Source organism: Anas platyrhynchos, chromosome Z, assembly GCF_047663525.1.
Source record: "Anas platyrhynchos isolate ZD024472 breed Pekin duck chromosome Z, IASCAAS_PekinDuck_T2T, whole genome shotgun sequence".
In the NCBI taxonomy this organism is placed as follows: Eukaryota; Metazoa; Chordata; class Aves; order Anseriformes; family Anatidae; genus Anas; species Anas platyrhynchos.
Genome location: NC_092621.1, coordinates 35385664 through 35398627, shown reverse-complemented (window position 1 = coordinate 35398627; position 12964 = coordinate 35385664). Strand labels below are relative to the sequence as shown.

General features: G+C 36.7%; 1 protein-coding gene across 10 annotated transcripts in view; it reads left to right on the top strand.

Annotated features, from left to right (window-relative positions):
• BNC2 (basonuclin zinc finger protein 2) overlaps positions 1 to 12964 on the top strand; it is a 381816-nt gene that overhangs the window by 306258 nt on the left and 62594 nt on the right. The window lies entirely within an intron of this gene.

Genomic DNA, 12964 nt, shown 5'->3' with positions numbered 1-12964 from the left:
AGCCAGGTCAAGTTCACAGTAAGCCTTTTTTCAAATATACAGATATTTAGGGCTCCATCAAATTCAGCATTTCAAAATCTGTGGTGGGCTTTTCAGTATAACATCATGAATTAAGGGGAAATGTTGTCCATGTCCATTTTAAATACAATAATCCAAGACATGGAAAGATCATGATTTGTCCGGAATACATATGAAGTGGCACACTAGTCACAGCCACTAGGAATCTAGTAATAAAGCTTCAATTTCCTTCCATATTCACTGGGTTGTCTACCTCCACCTCTTATCTCTGAGATCACAATATGAAAAGGATAAAATATCATAAAATGTTAAAAGATTGGTTTTCTCTTCAGCTAGCAAATGTTTGTAGTTTATGAAATTTTTGTTTGATGTTTGGGTCCATCTTTAAATCCTGAGAATATGTATAGTTTAACTGCTGAATTTGAATTTCCAAGTGTTTAGGTCAGTTTGCATCTGTAGTTCTGAACCAGTAACCAATAACACCAATATGTTGGTGTTATTGGTTACTGGTTCAGCTCCGAAGCTGCAAACTGAAAATAATAAAGACCTTTTGCACATGAATTAAGTTCATTTAAATGCTTATGTCCATCGAACCATACCAGGCTATTTGGTTGGAAGAATGAGGGGGGTTGTACAGGCTTCAGCACAGCTAGACCTTGAAGAATTTACTCAAGCATAACTTCCATTATGTTTGGAAAAAAAAAAAAAAAAAAAAAAGGATTTTTTCCTAAATAAAGAATCAGACCAATGATTGGCTCTTGTTAATCTCCAATATTTAGTATTCACTTGCTCATTCTTCTGTCCAGTCCATATTGTGGATATGTATCATATCTTCCAGGGTCTTCCTCAACATGAATTGCTCATGGCAATTTTGTTTCTGTTAGTCCTCTACTGTTGCCGAGATTTGAGAATCATTGACAAAACTCCATGCTGTGTGAAATTCTCTGAAAATGATAAAGAATTGATACACAAAAAAAAATAATATTTTTAGTATAATTCCAAATGTTCAAGTTCCTCTTCAGAATTTCCTCTTATAAGTAAAGCTGAGACTGAACTGTCTTGTTAACACGATATATATTTTCAAGTTTTTAGTATTTTCTTGCTTGCATCAACCTTTACCACCTGCTGATCTGTGTCCATACAAAGTTATCACTTAGCTTTTTGAATCAAGTTTAGATCAAAGGTACATACTTCCATTTAAATGTAAAAGATCTCTGGAAAAGATGAATAATACCCATGTAAATAATATTCCTTAATTAATAGAGTTCTGTGCAAGTAACTCACTGTCTCTAGAGATTGTTTGAAGAAAGCTGATAAAACCCAGACTGTTCAAAAATAAAATTGCCAAGTAGATGGATATTTTGATATATTTTTTTGTTGTTGTTATTGTTGTTCATTCTAACTAGAATGCATAACTGTATTTCTCCTATCTAGTTTCTTAGCTATCACCCAATTTCATGCTGTTATTTTTACAGGTTTTTGTTGTTGAAAACATCATTTTAACCAGCCCACATTTTTCCTCAGAAGCAGCCAGCCTTGTTTCTTTTAGGAAATGAACTTAAAGGTTAATGTTGTACTTAGGGCCTGCTTTTCCCTTCTTAGAAGACAAGTATTAATCCTTACAATACCAACATACCTGTTAGACATTTGTCAGTACATTTCTGTTATGCAGAGTTTCTATGCCACGGTCAGAAGCCAAAGGAACTCCAGGCTCAAAGAGAAATATGAATGGTTTAGAAATGTATTTTTTCAAATAGTATTGTACACAACAATGACAGTGTTCTGTGTTCTTAAGCATTTAAAATCATCTGTTGCCTAGCACTTTGCCATCAGCCACACTGGGTTTCCTTCTCCTTCAGCTTAGAGAAAAAATAACATACTTGGAGGGAGGGTAGAGGGTTACTGCAGCACTTCCATGTATTTCTGCAGTAGATATCCTGCTGAAAGTTGCATTGACTGAACACAGGACAGACACAAAGATCAATCCTAGTGGGACCAAAACCCTTGAGGTAGTGCTTACTCAAAATCGATCAGTCTTTTCAGTTATCCCTGGCAGTGATGGCTGTTACATTTTCTTACCATTTCACTACAGCTTTTTCTTCCAGCTTATATTAAGAGCATGGTCAGAGGTGCTGTCCTCATCTATGTTCTATACAAACCACTGTTATTTTCAGTAATGTCAGTAATTTTGTTCTATCTTAGTTTGCCCGTTCTTTCTGGATATGACACTAGTATAATCCAGCAAAATAAATGTACACTTTACTATGTTGAAAAGATTTTCAGTGTTGGTGTAACCTGCTGAAATTCAGTAAATAATCACCAGTTTTTGGAGAATTCTGACACTTCCTTTTTATTGCATGGCAGCTTAAGCAGTCTAATATTGTTCCTCTTCAGGAATCATAATTCTGTTCCAATTTGCATGTCATCCTCCTGACTTCATTTTTTTGTACTGCTCTTGTCAAAAGGTGGTGTTGGACATAATTTAGGGTGCTTAGAAAATGGCAAGATAAACCAGAAGGTGTGTAAAATATCAAAATCAAGTACATTTTAAATATCTGAATGTGGATCCTATCAAAACTTATAAAATTTCTGAATGTAGAATATATGCATATATAAAGCATATCCCCAAAGCTTTTAAAATGCATTATTGTGTAACCTTATTGCAGCATGCAGGGATGACGTACTCATCATTACACATTGGTTTTCCTGTAAGCTGCATGGCAGACAGTTTCATCTGAGTAGCTAAAAGAGCATCATACTTCATGAATCATCCACTTGTCTGGCAAGCAGGGAAATACCCTTTTTCTAAGAGTTAAATGTCAGGTCTGAGGGAGAGTGAGACGATTCAGTTTCTTCTCCAGTCAGTGGTGAGAGAAAGTTCATGTGCTATGACTGCACCAAGCTTGAGGAAATGAAATTTGTAGCTTGATTCACAATAAGGAGCACACTCAAAGCTAACTCCCTGCAATTAATGTGACCGCTGGCAATCCAAAACCAAAATTAAAGGCCTTCTCTGACCCAAGAAGAGGCCAGCATTGGAACTGTATCATCTGTCTTACAGTTAGGACTTGGGTTCCTAGAGCTATTAAACAGTTACCTCTCCAAGACCCACACAGGGAAAAAAAAAAAAAAAAAAAAAAAAAAATGCATTGTTTAAAAAGCAGGTATGTGTGGATTTTTATTTTTATTTTTATTTTTTACATTATAATGTGTGCTGTTATTTACCACAGCCAGGAAATTTGTTTATGTAGATGTATTTTGCATCTATATGGTTTTATTTGTCTCTGTTTGTGCTTATTGATAAAGTCATTGAGCTATCCTTGGTGAAAGAAGGATCAAAGTCCATACCAAGTCAATTTTCTTTCTCAATGCAGGGCATACCTGGTCTCAATGTTGTCCAGTCAGTGGACTTCTCTTAACTGTGACTTGCAATCGCTTCAGAAAATGGAACATGTTGGGAATTGGAATTTGACAATTCTGTCTTCCCCTTCTGAAATAGAACTACCTCGATGCATGGAGAGTGAATTGAACTCAGTATTTTTCGAACTCTAACTCTGTAGAACTGTAATTACACCAAGACAGTGACCAATAAGCAGGTGTTGTAGAAAACAGTAGGCAAGATGCTATTTTACTTTATTTATTTTACTTTATTTATTTTACTTTATTTATTTTTCTAAAATCAATACATTGATGTAGGTGCTGCCTGCCAGATTCTGTTATAGCTTTTGCACTGATCCATCCTCTTGGAGTCACTAGAACTGGTCAGGCATAATCCAAATTATTAATCTTTGATATTGTTCTGAAATGCGTTGTCTGTGGTTTTATGGATGCTGTTCCTGTTCCACCTTGTGTTTGGATTTCTCAGCTAAAAAATCCTTTGTGGATGTGGTAAGAAACAATGCAAACTGTGGAATTCATCACAGCACTGAATGTGAGATTGTTTGGAAAATATAGATGGCCCATCTATTAGCTGTTAAATTAGCAGAAGAGTGCTCAGGAGGTGATCATAGAATTACTAGTACTGTAGATTTTTATATTTCTTCTGTTTTACCACCATTAGGCTTACCACTTCAGAGCCTTCTGCCACCACACTGTGTCCTATCCACTTCTAAATATATCTCCTAAAATATTAAATATGTGTATACTAATCATGATCAGGCTAAAATTCAAGTGCTGTACTTGTGGGACTTTTTTTTATCAGAAGCTGTATTTAAGTGATGACACAGTAATTTGTTCATTCTTCTGTCAGTGTAATTTACAAGGCAACGACAGATAAACATAGCTATACAAGATTCATTTACGGTGACACAATGGCAGATACACAGAGCAGAACCCTGCCTATGAGATAAAGTGGACTGAGTGACTTATGCAGTAATTAGGGGATAATTGTCATTAACCTCGCAAACAGTAGTTTACCCATATTGTTTAAAAGGCTCCAGGATGCATAATGACAAGGTAATCTGTCAAAGCGCTAGGGGGAAATATTAATAAGATTTGTGCAAGCCTGGATAGAAAATATGCAGAAAGCGGCCACATTAAGCTAATTGGTGGATGAATATACACTTGTAAAAGTGCTTCTAATGGCACGTTTGCTGCTCTCCAAATGACTACCGTTAATGTGGAGAAGTGGGCTGCCTAGAAAGTCAGGACTGCTGGGACAAGAGGGTATTAAGACATGCAGGCACAGTTATTATTACTTTGTACACGGTAATATAATTTCCCCCACTTTCTTTTGCATTTCAGTGTCTGTAATATGTGCAATCAGATAGTTCACTTCATGTATCATAATATTTTTATATTCCAGCGACATTTGCTTTTTTTGGCGTGACTTCTGCACCCTGCTATCTCTCTTCTGCATCAGATTGCCACCTATTATACACCTGTTTTTCTTGGTGTAAATTTTTTAGGTAAACAATCAAGGAAAAAGGCCTCATTAAGATCATGTTGTATATATTGCAAGTAATAATGCATAGTTCCCTGATGAATACTAAAGACGGAAATCAATCTCCCAGTTCTGCTGCCATTCATATACCCTACATATAGTACAGCGGAATCCCTTTATTGAGGCACAACATTGCATTCAATCAGAAAACCAAGTTTGTAATGAAATCCTATTATTGACACTTTTATTTCAGTCTTTTTATCCTTGTGCAACACCTTAATTCCTTGCAATTCCATTGGGTAGGCAAATCTCTTACTGACTTCTTTGGAAGTTTTACTTACAAGCCTGGTACAAGAAACCTTTTGTGGCTTAAATTTTCCTGCTAGGGTTATGGCTTTAGTGAGCTTGGATTTAAAGTAAGAAAATGACCATCTGATGATCTGATTTAACTTGACTATTAGATATCTTTCCCTGCTTTTGGTGCCGTGCATGTTGCATGGAGCAGCTGCAGGGATGTAAGACATGATAAATTGTTCACATTACCACATTGTGATCATTGGAGAAGGTCTTGGCTGAAGAAAACCTGAATGTCTCTTGTGGCTATGTGTATTGCAAATACACACAAATACCTTATTGGAGCTCTTGGTGAATGGGTGAATGCTTCTCGTTTCTCATAAAAAATACATCATTCCTTCAGTGTTGATGAAACTGAGGCATGGAGAAGAGGTTTAAGCAGCTTGCTAAATTCCCTGAAAGACTGCCTGAGCTTAAAGAATATAACTTAATTTCTCAGTGAGCAATGCAGCACTGACACCAACCAGTAAAACCACAAGTGATTTCAAGGACCGATACTATCAAGGCAAATTTTCTTATATGGAATAGCAAAATGTGCAATTATATATGCAAAAAAATGGGAAAGTGCGTATGAAAATCAATCATTGCTATGGTTATGTGCATGTTGGTTATTTCCTATCCATTTACATGCAAAACTGTGTTCTAAAGTTAACCTACCCCTGGAATTATTTCAGTTGTTTGCCCCTTTTTTGTTCCTGCATGTCCCTATCCTGAACAGTTCCCAAGGGAGCTCGTACTGTCTAAACTTTCTGGCTTCATACACAGGTATGGTGGCTTGATTGCATCTAGAAGCCATGTCTGCCTAGGGGCAAACACCTTCTCTTGCTCAACACAAGTTGGTGGCACAGCTGCTTCAGGGACATTTACATGAATTTGCCATGCTTACAGGTTGTAGGCAAGAAAAGGTATCAAAATATTGCTCTAGAGTTGGAGTCCAAGATTCAGAATTTCAAAGCTCTCTAAGGAGTTCGAATACATAGTTTCCAGAAAATCCTGATATTCTACCATGATTGTGAGAACAATTTCCTTGCCTTTAGTATGCATTAAAAATGTTTTCATGTGCAGATACCATAAAACATGTGGTCACTTTTCATTAACTCTTCTCTGAGCAAAGTCTTTAGAGATTCAGAACCGACAGTAAAGGGAATAAATGCTTGCATTTGAAAATGTGTGACATACTTTGGAAAAGAAGGACAGAATACTCGGGAAGTGGCACTGGTATTTTAAAATAAATGCCAAATAATGACAATTGCTGAAAGGTGGCTTTGGATTCCTAAGCATATGACTTTGGATACCAAAGCAATATGTATCCACACTAACAGAATAAGAGACAGAGACAGACTTTGCCACTTAACACTTGGGAGTTGTATCTCTTTTTCCTTCCCACCAACAAGACAGTCATAAATCAAAGCAAATTTCACAGACATCAGACATAAGAGTTATACCATTGTAAAATTAGTAAAAGCAAGAAGAGAACCAGGTTCTGATAGTGCTTAGAATGTTTTTCTCTGAGTGTGGACAGAGGTTTACTGTGAAAAACCAGTCAAGCACCCAGCTGTAAAGATGCTTGATGCAGTTGTCATTATTAAATGAAGCTAGAAATGCTGTGATAAAATGTTTTAGCCCCACAGTGATCTATCACAATTTAAAAAAATAAAAATGCTCTACACAGAGATATAGAGATATGCAGGGAAAAAAAAAAAAAAAAAAAAAAAAAAAAGCAATCATCTTATGAATTATTTATTCTTATCTGGTCCATAATCTAGAGCATTCCATAACAAAGTGCCTATAAGGAAATTCAGTTCCTGAAAGGTGTAGTGTGCTGGTGATCTAGTATTTTGATACCACTCCCTGAAAAGCAGCCCAGAACCAGTGCTCCAGCAGGTTGTTTGTGCAGGGGTCTGTGCTGCTGGCATATGTCTTCAGGATGAGATATAAAACAGAGGGCCTGCATACTTTTGGTCAGTAAAGACCCTGTAGGCCATTTAGCAAAAGCGTGGGTGGTTAACGGCGGTGTCCTGGCTAGGTTTCAGCTGCGGTTATTGCATTCCACCTCCTTACGTTCCATCTGCAGTTTCAGCAGGACATGGTGTTCCTCACTTTCACTCTGAAACTGCTAAGCAGTGCTCCTGTGCATCGTTACACAGCCGCTGTGCTCCACCATGGTGGTATGCCCCCAATATATATTCAAACAGATTTGGCTCTACATAGTGTTTCAGAACTATGTTATTTCAAAATTACTTTCCAGCATGGTCAGTGGAATTACTATGGATTTAAGGTGCAATTACTCTGGATTTAAAGTGCAGCCAGATTTGACCCAGTGTCTACAATATCAATTAGTAAAAGTTTGCAAAAGTCTTTGGGATCTTTTTGGTCAAAATGCAAAGCTTTTTGCTGATGAGTGCATCAGGAAACGTAAAGCATAAGGAGCATCCAGAGTTAAGTACTGTTATATATCTGGCAGCAAACTAAATACGAGCATGCATGTAATTACAAGTTCATTTGTATACAAACTGCTAGTGTCATTTTCATTTATACTTTGGGGAAAGACAGACTTCTTTTCTTCTTCTGCTGTAACTGGAATCCTCATGCATACCCTATGTCATTTGGGGAAAGAAAACAACTCCAGCAGGTAAGGGAAAGGAGTGTCTGAAGGGAAGAAGATCTATTGCTTTTGATTTTTCTAGCACAGTGGAGGCTGCAGTGAAGCCAAAAGATAAAGATTTCCATTATTGACTGAGAACTCAGTAGTGCTGCACTGTGTTCATTCCTGCTGCAGCAGTATAACTCAAGGAGAGAACTGCTGACACTTAAACATGAGTTTGTTCATATGGTTTCAGTTGGAGAAGGGGGGCTGTTGGGAGGTGGACGAGAAGTGACAGATGAAGGGGGAAAAAATTAACAATGGCTCTTTGCAGGCTGGGTGTGTTAAACCTCATATCAGTTGCACATGTATAATCACAGCAAACAACTATGCACAACTTTTTCATGTTTACAGGAGCAAAGGTGAGTTAGGTTCAGCACAGAAAAAGCACCTCTCAAGAAAATGAGCATGTGAATGCTTCTGTTTCTATGGAAAGTATATACAAGGCTTACTGCTGCCTTACTGAAGTTGGTAGGGGTTGACCAGAATGAGCCAAAGTTGTTTCACATTTCCTGTGCCATACATACAAATGTGAGTTGGTGTGCTGCTGCACACTTTTGGTCACTTTTACTCCAGGAGCAGTAAGACTACCCATAGCGTAACAGCTTGAAATTTAATTGGGAAGCAAAGAGATGCTCCTGGGAAATTCAGCCAAACAAAAACAACAAACCCTAAATCATGGAAATTATGTAGGCTTTTCTTTATTAGAAACAAATGTTCATTTTTTTCTCCTGTCTACACCCTAATTAAAACCATCCTCTGCAATTATAGTATGACCAAATGAATGTCTCTCAGTCTGCTTTTCAATTGTTACAGCTGCTCTCAGAATGTTTCTTTGAGATCAGCTAGAAAATATATAGCTCTTTTAGAAGGATTCATAGAAAAAGTGATATTATAAACACCATGCTTGCTTAATTAGTTAATCAAATACATATCTATGTAATATTTTGTAACATAGATATCCAGTTGATATGCATTAAAAGCAACAGCTTATGGTGCATATGTAAACTTGCTAAAATGTGAAGGCTGCGGGGGGGGGGGGGTTCTGTATAATTTTGAGTGATTCTCAGAAATTATCACAATAGTGCCCCAAAATAATCTTTGAGTGCTTCACAGCAGATAAGGTTTGTTTTAGAAGCCATTTTAACATTTTTAACCTTTCTATTAATCTCAACTCTTCTATAATCAACCCTCACTACTCATTCAGTCAGGAGTATACATATACTTTACCTATGCCAAGAAGTTAACTAGTAAGATAAAATTAGAACTGTAAAAAGTCTGTGGTGCATATGCATATGTACATACATGTCTCTGTGTGAGTGTGTATGTATAAAATTAATTAAAGGCAATGCAGGTACAGGAGTCAATGCAGCTTTTCACACAGTGAGAGTTTAGAACAACTGATTTCATAACAAAAGTTGAAGTTTTTCAGTGTATGTATATACTGTATGTTTGTGTAGACCATCCTTATTTTCTAAATAATCAGTTTTTAAATTGTGAGGTTTTCAAGCTGATTTGAAAGCTTAAAATCTGTAAAGCCTGGAGGCCCTCAGGGAATGAAGACTCCTCTCCACAGTACTCCTCAATTAAACTCTTACAAGTTAGAGTGAACTTTGTGTCTATCTTCTGTTTTAGCATGTTTATATCATCCAAGATAATCATCTTGAGGCCCATCACTTGTTCTATCTGACCCAGAAGTTTAAGACAAGATGTACCCTGACATATCTTGACACATCTCTTCCTAATATATGTTCAGCAAAAATGAGGAGGCAGTTTCAGGATGTTTAACCATGATGTTACTTTGTAGATCTAATGCAGTACATATGTACATGAATCTTTACCTACACAAATAATAAACATATATGTATGGGAAGGGGAAGGGTCAAGTGTGTGTTTAGAATTAAAAAACATGCAAGGTTATGTTCTTTATTCTTGGGGGTTAAATTTTGTATAATTTAGAGATTAAAAGTATTTCTCCATCTAAAACTGAAATGGAGCTACCCACACATATCAAATACAACAAATAAAAATTATTAATAATAAACATAAACATAACAATAATAATAATAACAAAAGGCTGTATGAATGAAAAACGAAGAGCATGCTGAACAGAGTAGGTTTATGTGTCTACTGCCTGTAAGACAGAGCTGTAAGCGTGCAGTAGTACCTCTACACTCACTGGCTTCCTTGTACACATTGTCACAGGAGGCTTGGCTTAATCATCTGTGAGCTGAAAAAAGTAATATAAATCGGAACCTTTTGTCATGGAATATTTAAATGTGGATAGGATTTAATGGCTTTGGGGAGAAAATTTAGCATGAGAGATTGTAAGAAACAAGAAATCGATTACATATAAGAAAGGACTTGAACCTCTAATCAAGTATTACCATACACAGAGAGATCCCTTGCTAGTTATAACTTAATTCAAAGGGGATAATGGTTAGAATTTTTGTTAATTTTAAGTTTTATCAAAAAATGACATTCCTATTTGCTCTTTATCTAGGTTTGCATAATACATACTTACAGTGATATATGGAAAGCCATCTGTAAATCTTGACGCATATGCTACATGGTATCCATAGGTAGTATGTCTTCTATGAAATACAGATATCTGTACAATTTCTGCTTTTACTGGGGAAATAAAAATCCTTGTTGCAAAATAACCAAATATAGCTTGATGCAACTAGTAGAAGAAGGCAAAGATCATTTAAGACTGACTTTCTTATTCCTTGCAATTTCTGTGACAGTGAGAGTAACCCTGCAGCAGCCACACCTAGCTTTTGTGCTGTGTGACTGCTAGTTTTTGTGATCAGTGGCACATAGCAGCAGCTGTAAGTCTGTCCCTCTTTACTGGAAATCTAGAAAGTTTTGTCCTTAGCTAAACGAGACAAAAGGGGGTGGCATCTCATTGAGAGATAGGTTGTGTAGCCAACTGCCAGTGCCTCTGACTTGAGCTGTGAAATAACTCCACAAAAGCACACTGATGTCTGCCTGTTTGGTGCGTGCAAACAGCTAGCTGCACAGTGGTTGGGTGACTGACTGCGTGCGGTAACCTTCCGCTTACGTGTGGCAGTCTGTTACAGGATCTGTACCTACTATTCTCATGAGTTATTCTCATGCTGGCTGTATTTAATTTTTATTTACTTAAATATCCGTTTTTATAAAACATCCATCTGTTACATAAGCCTGTGAGTGATTTACAAATTACAGCAAAAACAAAACAAATTACTACCAGTAGTACATTACAAAGCAGCCTGCAGCTGGCTGCAGACAGGAGTCCTAATTCAATACATGTAAGCAGCGTAAATTAGACAATATTATTTCCATCTTCAAACAATGCAAGTTAGAAAGAATGAATACTTGTGGCTTCAGATTGGAAATGTGTATATATAAATTGGGTCACAGATGACAGCAAAGGCCTGGACACCAAAACCTGAACTGTTCTTGGAGTACCACATCAGAATTGCTCAAAAGTAGAACCACTATGGCTGGCTGGAAGTTGTGGGAGAAGTAAAGGCAAGAAACATAGGTCACATTCATGGGCAGAGCAGCCAAAATTAGTTGGATGAGAAAAGACATAATCTTAGAGCTTTCAAATGTGAACCTGTCCTTTTGTTTTGTTTCACTTTCTTTTGCTGTTGGGTGTTGTTGTTCTTGTTGTGCTGTTGTTTTATGTTCTGGATGATTTTTATTAATATAGAGTACCTCTAAAATACTATTCCATCAGACAGGTAGAAATGAGGGAATAGCAAAGTTAGTGATGTCCACAGTGCTCAAAGGTATTCAAAGCTGCAAACACTTCCTGACTAATGCAAACCAGGACCACGCTGTGAAACAGCATCTGCATGATGGGTTTCCTAAATCTCTGTGTAGAACATGCTGAGCAGCTTCTGCATAGAGATTGGTTCTGGTGCTCTGAAGCTGGGTCAACAGTGTGAGAGTCCTTCTAAAAGTATTCTGCAATTAATTACTTTTGAGGGTTTCACAATCTTGTAAGGTTTCATTGTCAATGGCCATATGTGGAGCCTTTCTAAACACTCCACAGTAGCATGCACGGTTCTGAAGAATACATGACATTGACATCATTAACTTTGAATTCATAAAGGTGACACACATCAGAGCTGAAATAACGAAAATCAGCTTTAATCAAATAAATACAGGCTTTACCATTTGGGGCAAACTGCATTTTCCAGTGCTCTAGAAAACGTGAGGGGAGGAAAGACTCAATCCTCTGAAGACTGAAGATAATAAACTAACTAAATAAATAAATATAACCTGCAAAAACTGAAAGACATTTGCAGGCTTCGTAATCAAATAAGTGCTAGCGGTTTTTGCAGTACCGTGTAGTCCAACATGTTTGGTTAGGTTCTGAAGCTGAGATTCAGGATTTAAAAAGATCAGAGACAGTACAGAGGAGTATCTTTGCAAGGCTTTCAAATTGTTTAATGCATGAGGAAGCATTGGAATAATTTTGATTTGATGGCATGCAACAGTGCTTGTTGGTTATAGTTACCATGCTGATGTTATGTCCAGCATTTGCCCAAAAGGAAGGATGCCAATAAAATAATGTATTCATTATATAAGTATATTAATATGTTTTTATCAATACATGCTGGAATGGATTGCCTGACATTACATTGCAGAATTTTTAAGTCCTACCTTCAGGCAAATCTCATGCTTACTAGCAAAAATGAAAGTGTGAAATGCTTTTTAATGTATATTTAACAACAGATAGTCTAGTGATTACTGATGTGTATTCTCTCTGGATTTTTCCCTTGGTATCAGAAGGCAATAATAAGAAACAACATTTTTACACATTTATGCTATCTACATACATCAGATGCTTACTTTTTACATATTTTTAACTGTCATTTATAACAAGGCTGAAAAAAAAAATCATCCCTTAAGTCTTAACCATACCAAGATCGCAAGTCTGCAATCAATTCCCAGTAATAGTCCAGTTATGGTTAAAACAGTGTCTGTATTTCTACCTTTTGATGCAAGTTTATAATGAATGTGTTTTTCAGTATTGTTTTAATGAAAAAAAAAAAAAAAAAAAGAGAGAG